General features: G+C 43.2%; 1 protein-coding gene and 1 pseudogene across 1 annotated transcript in view; both read right to left on the bottom strand.

Moving 5' to 3' along the window:
* Positions 1-13,158, bottom strand: part of SARS2 (seryl-tRNA synthetase 2, mitochondrial) — a 172,439-nt gene that overhangs the window by 55,399 nt on the left and 103,882 nt on the right. The gene's annotated exons all lie outside the window — the stretch shown is intronic.
* Positions 825-940, bottom strand: LOC146797811 (U4 spliceosomal RNA; annotated as a pseudogene).

The following is a 13,158-nucleotide window of genomic DNA, read 5'->3' as shown; positions in this document are numbered from 1 at the left end:
CAGTTTGATTCCTGCTGACATACCACATCTTTACAGCTGACATATAATCCTGAGGAATCGATCAATCATTTGTACTCAGCGACTGAAAACACATTGACAATTTCACCAAGTTTATGGGTCTGTGTTGATGGAACAGCGCTCTGCAAGGCGTACTGATTATGATATATGTACATTGGGCTTTGAGTCAGCCTCCTTTAACTATTGGACTACTATTTGGATCAGCCTCTTCGAGCCAATTACTTGAGACATTGTTTATCACATCTTAGAGGAATGTTTCTTGCTCAACATCATGTTATGGGGTGTTAGGGTATATCATTCCTCCTCCTTTAGAGTGCTTGCATGGTGATTCATATGGGGCTATTTTGCATCTAAAAAGTACACTCAATTATTATGCTGTTTGTGTGATATTCAATTTCTTTTCACATACATGCACAATAAGAAATACATCTTTTTTTTTCATTTTTAAATGCATGCTGACTTTTGTCGAAAATTATGGCATGACCTTAATGTGGCGTGCCAATTTCTTTATAACACACAAACAAAATAACCACCACCAATATCAGAGCCAATACAATACCACATCACCAACACTAATAACACCACCATCGAATATTAAACTGCATCACCAATAAACACCATCACCAATATATTCACCACCACTACGGAAGCCACTAATACCATGACCACAACACCAGTTGCACCAATACTACTACCACCAGTAACCACACCACCACCAACAGGCATGGTTTTATTTGCTATTGCAGAGAATCATCATTTATATCTTTGCCAATGTTTCTTAATGTATAGTGATTACACCGGGTGGAACATGTAAGTGAGTTTTTCAAGTTGCCATGGCCGGGTATTGGGTAAAGTTTTCAAAAAGTAATAATAGCACATCGGATAGACGTCATTGGCTACGATACTGCCACTGCACAATTGTTGCCGCACCAGCTTTTCCCTTTCCCGGCCCGAGGAGGGCCAACGACGTACTCGGAAGGCACCGGAGCGCCATAAACTGGAGAGAGGCGTCCCGCAGGCCCGTCTGAGACTGGAGCAGACTGGGCTGGGCCACCCCCCTAATATCTATCATATGGACCACAAGCAAGTTTCGCGCTCCAGACACCATTATACCACAGACAGTCAGACGAGGATTGTAAAGGAGGAGACAGTCTCCCCCCACCACCCCTCGGTTTAAGGCGAAACCACATCGCGTTGAGGAGTCGGATGGTGAGGGCTTTCCTTGGCGTGTGGAGGGTTTGTTTGCCTTAGTAGTTGCTTGGAAGTTGCTGCCCTTGGTCATAGCTGCTTTCAACATAAGCTTACTTTTTATATCCTACATGAGTTATTTTAACTTTCTGCGTTCTATAATGTGACTGGCGATCTGAAGGCCGGATGTTGCAGTCACAGTTGTCATAGCAGAGTGAGGGCAGACTTCAACCCCCAGCCATATCCGCGGCACAGGAAGCTGCCGCCATCCATTTCGTGGCAGGAGGCGCTTGTGACAAGTCCGTTGGGCTCCCATGGGCCCGTCTGCACCTGTCTGCGGCCGGTAGAGGCTGGGGTGGGCCAACTCTCTTGGCTGCTTAGATTGCTTCTTGCACTTAAAAACTCTGCTACAGAATGTTTGAGGATTTAAGAAGAGGCGAAACTTTTTACTGCAGCTTTCAAAGGGCCCTGATTATTTGAGGTGACAGTTTTGATTTTTTTACGTATTGGTTTGTAAGAAGGGTTTTAATAATAGGGTGACAGAAAGCCGCAGTAGTTGCAACACCCGCTAGTGCTACACTGGATGGGTTTCTGCAGAAGGCTTTGGGGGTAATCAACAAGGAGATCAAAATAACGCAGCAAAGACTTCAGTTGTCCCTATTCCACCAGATTCTACTCTGGCCTCTTCGGACATTTTTATCAGTAATACTCAGGCTAGGCCCCCACTACCACTTTCGCCAGAGGCGAACATTATCACTAAAGTTAACTGTTGTAAAAATGTTGGCTCAAATTTGATGAGGGAGCCCAGATGCTGACAGGTTGTAGAAGTGAAAAGGAAAAGGGCAGAGATAGATCCCAAGTCGAAGGGTCAGTGTCCTGTGCTTAAAAAACACTAGGAAGGAGCCTCCAAAAGGAAGTGCAAATAGGGCAAGAGGTGGTTTGGGGAGGGGGGGGGTTCTGCAGGAGTCACTGGATACCCCCTCCCTCACCAAAGTAAATCAAGTGATAAAAGAGGCCGTGAACCCTATTTTTGAATGTCTGGTCCGCATTGAAGAGCAGCTCTGTTTACTGGTGAGGAACTGTAAAAACAAAACATTACTTCGCCCGGTAAGGAATGGGGCTATCCACACTGATGCCATCCCCGATGAAAGAAGCATTCCCATGACAACGACTATCACTCACTCCCCCATTTCGAATGTAGTGGACCCCAGTAAGTCTACTTTTCGCACCAACCAAGATCCCTGGGTAACTGTTCCATCTAGGACAACACGGAAGGATCGTCAAGGGGTCGGCACTCTTGAACGGATCAGGCGGAACAATGGGAGAGTGGGCCTTTTAAACACCAACTGCCCACCACTCTCATCGACTGATAGGGGCAGGGAAGGTTCTCAAGATTTATTAAATCTCCTGCCTGACTGCACCCCCTATACCCTGGTATTAGCTGGAGTCCCCCCCACTGCCTGTGGGGATGCATGAAAACTCTCAAAGCCTCATTAACAAATCAGGCCATTGGTCCATAGTAGAATAAATTGCCAGATTAAGCTGTTTGATAACATCATTATGGCAAGACGGTTGGGGTGGTTAGGCCACACACCGAAATATGTGGGGGTGCCTGTGTGGTCCTCACCTTTAGGGACCCAAGATGTACATTCTTTGTGATGCAGTGTATTACGGATGTGTTGGGGGGAGAATGGGCCCATAAGGGTATATCCCCTTGGGTTCTTTTATCATCCTCCGAGGGACGCATATCCCCGAGAAAGGCAAACCCAATCCAAACCCAAACAAGGCAATTTAGTAATTCCCAGCCTATCACTCTCTCAAATCATTCTGATTTGTCTTCCGGTCTAACTAATATGATTGACTGCAGAATTTGTCCAGTCAACGAGATGATGAGGGAAGTCTGGTTAACTTTGGAGAAAATCTTTGGGGAACAATTTGCGAAGAGGTAAACGTATCTGTAGAAGAGGTCACACCAGTTGATGACATATTGGGGGTGCCTGCCAACATAAATCAGGGCTTAGCTCAGCAGGAATCTGTTGCCACTGATAACTTTAAAATATGGCCGTGGAAAATAGCAGGCATCTGCTCTAAATTGGGGGATGAGTAATGGGTGGGTTTCTTCAAAGGCTTTGACCTTTTATGCTTACAGGAAACCTGGTCATTAGAAGAGATTTTTATTGATGGCTATTGCTCCTACTGTGTTCCTGCAACTAAATCTTTATCCGGGAGAGCAAAGTGTGGTATTCTGTTGCTTATGGCGGTTCAATATGGACCAATAGTACTGAAATGCATAAGTGTATCTCCTTGCTTCCAACTAATAACTATCTCGGGTCTGGCCAAGGTCAAAATATTATTGGTAAATTAGTACCATAATATTTTTGACAAATGGAATTGCCAAGTAATTGAGTCCCTGCAAGTGGAAATTACGAAAGCAACCATGAAATGGCAACCAATATGTCTTTTATGGGTTGGGGATTTTTATTGTTCAATTTTGAAGTTTAGTTAACAGTGTAGTGTGTCTGTGGGTTGGGAGATACTGAGAGGCAACCCCTGAAACTCTTTATCCACTCTCTGCAGGGCGATGCACTAAATTCTATTCTTATAGCTACGGATTTAAGTTTTTTAGGCAACTTTAGTTCTAAGCCGTTTTTGGATCACCCTACTTTTATCGGAGGTGGAAGGGCTAGTTCGACTGATTTTATGCTAATGTCAAAGCACTTCACTACCTTGGGTCAGGATTTTAAGGTGGAGCTTAACTGTGCAAGTGATCACTACCCTCTTATTGCCTCTTTTGATTTGCATCCAAATAGAGTATGTAATGAAAATTGCCCAATCCATTTCATTTCTAACAAAGGATGTATGTTGAATTGGGGACTTGTAAACCCGGTTATATTTGAGGAAGGGACTATTATTAGAAATTATAACCTAATAGTGTTTACAGCTTGATTCCTCACCAGTAGAAGTGGTTCGGGCGTTCAAGCTATTTTGCTGTTATGTAGCTCTGAGTCTGACCAGGAAGGTCACCCAAAAGCAACCGCTTGAGGTGCGATGGTTTAATGTAGAATGCTCCAAAGCGTAACACCCCTTGTGATAGGGAGCTAATCAAAGAGACAAGGAGCAAATACAAAAGGGTGATTGAAGATAGGAAAGATGAATTAAGGAAAAGGGCGTTGGAGGACTTGGAACAAGCTGGCTCACTTAAAGATTCTAAAAAATGTTGGGAAATTACTAATCGCCCATTGTTTACCGAAGATGTGAGGAAGATGGACTCCCTCATTTTAGGAGAAACATGGGAAACCCATATTGCATGTATTTTTAATCCCTCATATAAAAGACCAGAGGATGAAATAGGGGAAATAGCCATCGACCTACCCTCACCCACTGAATTAAGTCATCTATTACAGTGGATGAGGTGGAGGCTGTGCTATCTCAGGGCATTTGTTTGAATGCCCCTGGCCCCGGTGGGGTGCCCCTTGACCTTAACAATGTTAAACTTTGGGCACCATTGCTTACGCATTTAAAGCAGTCATGATAGGCCCATTACCCTCGTCATGGAAGGAAGCAACCGTGGTCCCAGTTTTTAAGAAACGAACCAGAAGTGACCTGGCGTGTTATAGGCCCATTTCATTGATAGATGCCACGGCTAAGGTTTTGGGCACGGTCCTCCTTGCTCGTTTGGAAGACTGGGCATCAGAAAATGAGATTATGTTCAACACTCAATATGGCTTCAGGAGAGGGCGGGGAACAACCGAACAATGTCTCAATTTGTCTCTAATTGTTAATAAGCACGTAAGGTCCATGAAGAGCTCTATCCATCAGACCTTCATGGACCTATCCAGTGCTTTTGATACTGTTAACCGCGACACATTATGGGCCATGTTGGAAGGTATGGGTGTGGAAAAAGCACTGGTAACGCTATTCCTTGGGCTTCACTCTGGTACCACAGTCAAAATAAGATATGGCAGTAAAGGGGAAAAAACGCTCCCAATTATTTCTACGGCGGGAGTCAGGCAAGGGTGCATTTTAGCCCCCTTCCGGTTTCTAATTTACACAAATGGGCTGGAGGCTTTTTTATTAGGTAAGGAACTTGATTTTCCCAATATTTGTAATAAACCTGTCCCGCGTTTATCGTATGCAGATGATACACTTTTATTAGCAAAGACTGCTAGGAGTTTACAGAAATCCCTTGATGCTTTTACTTATTTTATGAACTTCTTGATTTAAAAGTTAATTTTATAAAATCATATTCAATGGTATGTGGACCTAAAACCACTAAAACCTATTTTTTTTATTGTGCAGAGTAAGAATATTGAAAAGGTTAGTAATGTTTCATAGTTGAGCTAGGAACCACTTCTAACCCTAAGGGCACAGCAGACAAGTAAGGCAATGGACACTATTTCGCTTTGTCTGCAAATTGGGGTAAAAGCCTGTGAAGGAACTAATTACCCTCTGTAGAGCCAAATGTCTTTCTATTGCCTCGTATGAACTGGAGTTTGGGGCTATGCTAAAAGCCAACAGTTTGTATTAATTGAAAACAAATTCATGAAAAAGCTGTTGATGCTCCCGAAAAGTGCTCCTACCCTATTCTGCCATACGGAACTCAGCCTTGAATTTATTGAAGATCTACTATGGGCCAAGATAAGGACCTCTAAGGACTTAACGTTCTCACATGAGGTTATTAGCGACAGCTTAAAATCAGACAATGTTTTAAAGATTCCATGGTTTCAATATTTAAGGAGGAAATATCATGAGATTGGTCTTGAACGTTTCTTTGAAAACTCGGAAGGTATTCTCTTGAAAGCTAAAGGGATTATCAAGGAGGCGTACCAGTCCAGGGACAATAGGTTTTTCAGCTACCAACATGACGATATGGGAGACCTCCGTTTGCCTCCTGCCCCGGCACAATTTTATTTATATTTTTCTACTAAGACTCCATGTCGAATTTATTTAACTATGTTTTGTTTAGACACAGTGCACCTTTTGATGGCATTTACCCACCAAGGAGGGTGGTCAAACAAGCTTATTCCCTGCCCATGCGATAATGTCTCAGTTGAAAGCACTATCAGGCACATGCATCAAACCTTTTTGCAATCGCAAACGGTGCGAATCGCAAAAAATGGCCGTTTGCGATAGCAAAATACGGTGCAGCAATGCATCAACTGTATATTTGCGAAAACACACGTTTTCGCAAATATAAAGAATCGCTAAACATTCTGCGATTCATATTGCGATTCGGTATTTGCATCTCCCAAATAGCGAATCGCAATTAAAGAATCGCAAAATATATGCATGAAAAATCGCAAATTGCGATTTATCAGAAAATCGCAATTTGTGAGAGCTAAATAAGAAGGATCACAACCAGGTGGTAATCATGAGTGCAAATCAGATACAGCTGAAAATCAACTAAAACCTATTTAAACACACCCAGAATGAGCTAGCACATTTCACAATGGCAGGGATTTACCTGATGGCGAGGAGGATGAGGCTGCTGCACACAGACGGAGGCGAATAAATGAGCGCATTTTCAGAGTCCGCATTACTTTGCTAGGACAGCAAGAGGATGAGATATACGATAAGTATAGGCTCAATGCAGCAATGATCCATGATCTAATCAATGAATTGGATCCCATTCTGCAACGACAGACACGTAGGACCAATGCTATCCCAACACGTGTGCAGGTCCTATGTTGCCTACACCTTCTGGCGTCAGGCAGTTTTCAGGGGGTCATTGCTGTAGTGGGAGGTGTGTCACAAAGCGCACTTTCAAGAATATTCAAAGCATTCCTTGATGCCATGATGGCCGTGATCGGGTCACACATTAATTTCCCTACCACCGCGCTAGACCTTGCGAAAACTAAACAGGAGTTCTACCAGATAGCTCGCTTCCCACATGTTTTGGGTTGTATTGATTGCACCCACGTGGCACTATGTCCCCCTGCAGCACAGGAATATTTATATAGAAATAGGAAATGTTACCATTCCCTCAATATTCAGGTTGTTTGCAATGCCAAAAACATAATAACTGAGATAGTTGTGCAATTTCCCGGGAGTGCACATGATTCTTATATATTCAGGCAAAGTGGCATACACACCCGTCTTGTCAGGGGAGAATTTGGAGAAGGACATCTGCTTGGTAAATATGTGTAATTGTTTCTCACAGTCATTGTACGTATGTCAATGTCAAACTGCCACTGACCCTTTGCTTCCTTACATGTAGGTGACCGCGCATACGCCTTGCGCAATTACCTCAGGACGCCTTACCTCAATCCCACATCTGCCAATCAACAGAGGTACAATGCAGCACATATTTCAACAAGGAACATCATAGAGCGCACATTTGGGCTGCTGAAGAGCCGATTCAGATGTCTCCATAAGACCGGTGGAGCACTTCAGTACAATCCTGAACAATGCTGCAAGATAGTAGCAGCATGTGCCATGCTGCACAATATTGTGAAAAAGGGAGGAATGGAAATCGAGGTGTCTGACAGCGAATCGGAGGATGGGAACCAGCAAGTGCCACACCACCGTGCAGCACAAGGGGCAAGCGCAGCAGAAGGGCGCAGGAGAAGATTGGACATCACACAATATTTTTTCTGAGGTGAGTAATGATGACACAGAAACTTTATATTGCAATCAAAGTAATCTTTAATTAAATAAGAATGACATGAGTGTTGAAGCACACTTTTAATGTGACCAGTGTAATGGACATAATTGGTTTGCAAATGAAAATTTACTTGTAAGTCAGTAAAAGGGCAGATCACAACAATGGTTACGTCACCATAGTGGAATGTAATTGTACATGGCGGTCTAGCGCTTTCTCCCACGAACACCCAGACGCCTGTCAGAGCCAGCATGGTCATCCCTAATGTTGGAAGCGGAGGGGGTACTGCTGCGTGTGTTGCGTCTTCCTGCAGTGGCGACTGGCATTGCCAAACTACTTAGGCTTGAGGCACCCTCACTACCCTGTTTCGGCGTGGAAATGTTGGCCGCAATTGTGGAAGCATTAAGCAATTCCACTGCATTGTTCACCTGGTCCAGTGCTTTAGCCACATCCCCGCTCCAATGGCACATTTCTGTTTGCATGGTCACAGACCTACGTGCCAGCAGAGCAGTTGTCGTGGCCAGCCTATTGTTAGATTTCGCAAACATTTTGAGGTGCTGCATTAGTTCGCGATGGTGTCTTTTCTGGGATACATGTCCCTCCTGCATGACCTTGGTCAGTTGCTGCACACTATCGGACAGTACTGCAATGTTGCTTGCCATCTTGCCAATTTGTAATTGCACTGCACGTGTGTTTTTTGTCTGCAGGCGCTGCATACGGAGCATCTGTCCCTCAAGACCACCCCAGACATCATTTGGTTGCTCCTCCTGCTGTGTTCTGAGTGTTCTTCCTCTTCTACGTCGGACTCTGACATTGCTTCTGTGGACCGGTGTTTGTGGTTTTGGGATGGAAGTGGCCTGGCCATGGCTGGCACCTGGTGTTGCATCAGCCTCATCATCAGAATCCATGGTGACCAGTGATGGGACAGTTGCCCTGCGTGAGTTTGGGGCACGTGACAGATTTTTTGGCAACACGGGTGTGTCTATGTGTTCACCTGCGCTGGTGTCCTGCATGTCCTGGGAATCACTATCCTCAGCTTCTACACGTTGTGCATCTGTGAGGTGAAACAGTGCAAAATTGCATTAATTAATGTCTGTGATGTCATGTCACAGTAATATATTTTTTGCTTTGTTATTAAATTGATAATATATTACACTATTTAGAGTTGTTTATCTCAGATTTGTGTGTTTGTAATTGTAACTGCTTGACCTGACTACATCTCCCATAATGCACCTCCCTTTATGAATACATTGTGTACTGGATGTTCAAAGTATGCACTTGGGCTGTACTGAGGTCATGTTCCACCTTTAAATTTTAGGACAATGGTAAGATGCATTCATCTTACCTTCAGATGTGTTTGCTGCTCCTGACGTGTCAAGCTGGGTCACACCAACAACAGCTTCTCGCTGGATGGTGGATTCGACCAAGTCCTCCATGGGAGGGTTCCCAGTGTCTGTTGGTGTTTCCCCTCCTGTCTTCTTTGCCTCCTTGAGCCGGTCAGCAATGCGCACCTTAGCCCGACTGCGCAAGTCGTACCATCGTTTTTTCAGTTCTTCGATGGTGCGGTGTGTCACCCCAATGGCATTGACCCCGTTTTGGATCCGGAGCCAGAGTTTTCTTTTCTCCTGCTCTGCCACTTTTAAGGATAATTTTCCAAACAGCCTATCATGGCTGTGGACTACTCCCTCAATGAGGGTGTCAATTTCTTTTTCAGAAAACTTTATTTTCCGCTTCCTGCCTGTTTGGCTCTCCTCTGCTGTTTGTGAGGCTTCCATTTAGTTGATATTCAAGGTGTTTCTAATGTCTCTGTCCCACTCCTGTTCAGCTCCCAGAGCCAGCTCCCTTCTCTCCCTGAGACTGTGCACTGAAAATGAGGCTGGAGCTGCTCACTTCCTGGTTCTGATGTCATCAAGATGCATCAAAATGCGACTTCGGTAATTGCGATTTCGCTAATAGCGAAATCGCTAATAGCAAGTTCGCAATTGCCGGAATCGGTATTATATTAGCGATTTTTAGCGATTCTTTATTTTATCGCTATTTTTTTGGTGCATCGCGTTTTGCGAGTCTTTATTTGCGATTCCTTAAAAATCGCAAATAAGGAATCGCAATTTTTCACTTTGATGCATGTGCCTGTATGCACTTTATATTATTTTGCACATTGTACAAATCATAGAAAACTAGATTTGTGCTCCAACTATCAAGGAATACTCGCCCTTGCTCGTGTATTGTTGGTTTTATTTTTTTACAGTCTTTGTCCTCGGATGAAATTTGTATTGCAGTAGCTAATTATATAAGAGCATCTATAGTGATTAGAAAGCATTATGAGTAAAATTTGTGTGGAGATTTTTTATGTGTTATTGTGAACCTTGTATGTATTGCATGTTAACCATTTTTATTCTGTAAATCTTTTTATGGTTCTTTGAAACGAAAGAAAGTTTTTCTTGACTTGACTCGTAGTGTAAAACTGATCTATAAGAACGAGAGGTTCTTGACTTGACTCGTAGTGTAAAACTGATCTATAAGAACGAGAGGTTCAATAAAGTGTAATGCATTGATAGAGAGATAAAAAGACAGTGGAAAAGTTAGCATAACTATCAGCACCTCTTCCTAAACTGTATCTAAGCTCAGGGTAAAGCAGCAACTAAGGTGAAATTTAGAAATGCTGCGTAAGTCCAGAGGAGAAAAAGAAAATGTGTAAATCATAGCACCTAAAAAAATGAAGAAATTGTTAAATAAGTTCGTTATTTTGGCATCTACTTAAAATGAAACTAGGATATTTAGACAATAGCAAAATGATGAACAGCAAATTATTTGCTACGGTGATGGAGGTAGATGACTATTCAAATGCGCATTTCTAGAGTACCAGCACTGATATGTTAGTGCCAGCAATGCTAAATCTTCCCATGAGTTAAGGGATATGCTTTTTTTTTTTAGTATTTTTATATTAGTTCCATCACTCAGATTGAGCTTGTAAGGGCAAGGCAACATTGAGAAATTGTAGAAACCCATTGCTTCTCACCTGGAGGCTGTTCTGACATTAAAGTACTAAATTGAATGGTTGTTTTCTATGTTTTAGAGTGGTTTTCAATGTGAATGACAGAGAATTCTCACAGGCTAAGTTAGATCGCTAGGATATGGATTGATCCGGAGCTTCGTGACTTGATAACAAAAATATGTACTGATAGAAGGTTGGAGGTCTAGTTGTGGAACTTTGTAACTCAAACCTGCAGCATACCCACACAATAGTTTACAACTGGCTCACTTTGTGTATAGTGCAATTCATTTTTGGAGTTCCCTTCTTCTCTCTGAAGCTTGGTTAGTGAAGCCTCCTTTTACACACAAACACAAGGGATATAGTGCTAATATCTCAAACTCACATTTTCTGCAAAGAGAACAAAATGCTCCAAAATCCGATGGGGTGAAAAATGAAATATGTATTATGATATTGCAGTTTAAAATGTCCTTTTAAATTACTTGTTCTCAGTTATAGATTAAGAAGAAAATATAAGCGGCAGCAATTTAGGCATGGAACAATACAAACTTGTGTTATGGTGAAAGTAAACCATTCCGTAATTAATGTTATCGCTTTGTCTTTCAAAAATTTAACTACAATTTGATTTCATAAAAATTTTAATTCTGACTTCAGGAAATTTTAATTACCATAGGGAAGTTAATGAAGCGAATTTCAGCAACAGGTATTCTCGCCTTGTTTGAGGTGTACTGCTAAACAATAATGCCAAGGCGACAATATGGATCTGAGTTTAGCACTAGCCGCTGATCTCTGTGTATCACCTGCAGGTCATGAGTTCGAATCCATGCATGGCCAATTCAGCCGTTCATCCTCCCAAATGTGATAAACTGAATAAGAATTAAACGGGATAACAGTAACATTCTGTAGACAATATTCATAACATACACCAACAATTCTGTTGACATACTGCAAATGTGCCACACTGCGCTCTCAGGGTAGAAGACCAGTACACGCCTAATATTAAGCATCTCAATCGTTAAAAAACACAGAAAGATGCAAAGGGCACCCCAGCACTGCGGACAACACCCCCACATCCAGCCCCTTCACTGTGAGGTGTGTGAGCAGGTCTTGTCGCCTAAGTTACCGGCTGCTCCGAAGCACGCACAGATAATTATCTTCAAGTGACGGCAAGGATGGTGTTTGTTTAGTTGCTGTTTTGGTGGAAAACAGCCGGAGGGCTGGACCATAACAATCAAAACGGGAGGGGTGGCAGCAGCAGCAGGTCATGTAATATTTAAACCGCTGCCGTTCCGTGTCTGGCGGTGGGAGCTCCCAATCTGCTAATGGAGGCGAAGAACAAAGCTGGGTGGGGGCAGGCAAAGGTCACACCACTGCAGGGGCTCCCTCCAAACATGGGGGGAGCTGGCCATGCAGGTGGGGTCTAGACACTTCAACACGGCACCTGTGGAGCGCAAGCAGAAAACAAGAAGTTTGTACCAGCCCAGGAACAATTAACCAAAAGGTGTGGCGTCACCGCGTCCGGGAGGGGGAAAGTGGGTGGAGGGGGGGGGGAGAGAGAGAGAGAGTGTGTGCGTGCATGCATTAGTGTGTGTGTGTGTGTGTGTGTTGAGGCACTGTCATCCTGCGTGTGCCCCCCCCCCACCCCCCTCTGCCTATATGTGCGCCTCCACAATGATGCCGAGTCGTTGCCTGTTTTTTTTATTAATGCAGAAATTATGTAATATTTATTGGCTAGATCATGAAGGGCAGTGACAGCTATTTAAAACGAATCCCCCAAAGTGGGCTTCTCGCTTCTGCTGCAAAATGAACAAGCATTGGCAAAGCCAATAGTTCTGACTTTAATTTGGGACAGGCAGGTATCCAAACCAATTCCTGCACAAATGCTGTTAAGATGATGGGTCAAAGATAGTATTGTTATGGGTAATAATGGTGTTGGCGACGGTAATAATGGTGGTGGTGGTCTTTTAGTGACTGTATGTGTGTTAATGGTGGTGGTTGGGGTGTTTTGTAAGATGGTGGTGGTTGGGGCGTCTTGCAAAGATGGTGGTGGTAATTATACACGAATAAGATAAAAAAATAAATGAATGTGTGATAACTGAATATATCTTTCCTTTGTAAATGGTTCCTTGTGCAGTGCAATGCAAACATTCCCTATAGAATAGTAGGCAGAATAATACACCAAACACTGAAAAGTATGAGGTGGAAAAGTCATACTTCTTTGGGTGAAGCAAAAGCCCTCCAAATATATATTTTAAAGAATTGGTGACAGTTCGTCGTGTAGACAGCTGAGCTATTGAACCAGGCCTAAAAAGGTGTCTCTGTATATGTGCCATCATCCAGCTAGACTCACCTTTTGTCC

Source organism: Triturus cristatus, chromosome 9 (genome assembly GCF_964204655.1).
Source record: "Triturus cristatus chromosome 9, aTriCri1.1, whole genome shotgun sequence".
NCBI lineage: Eukaryota > Metazoa > Chordata > Amphibia > Caudata > Salamandridae > Triturus > Triturus cristatus.
This window is presented reverse-complemented; position numbering and strand designations above follow the sequence as displayed.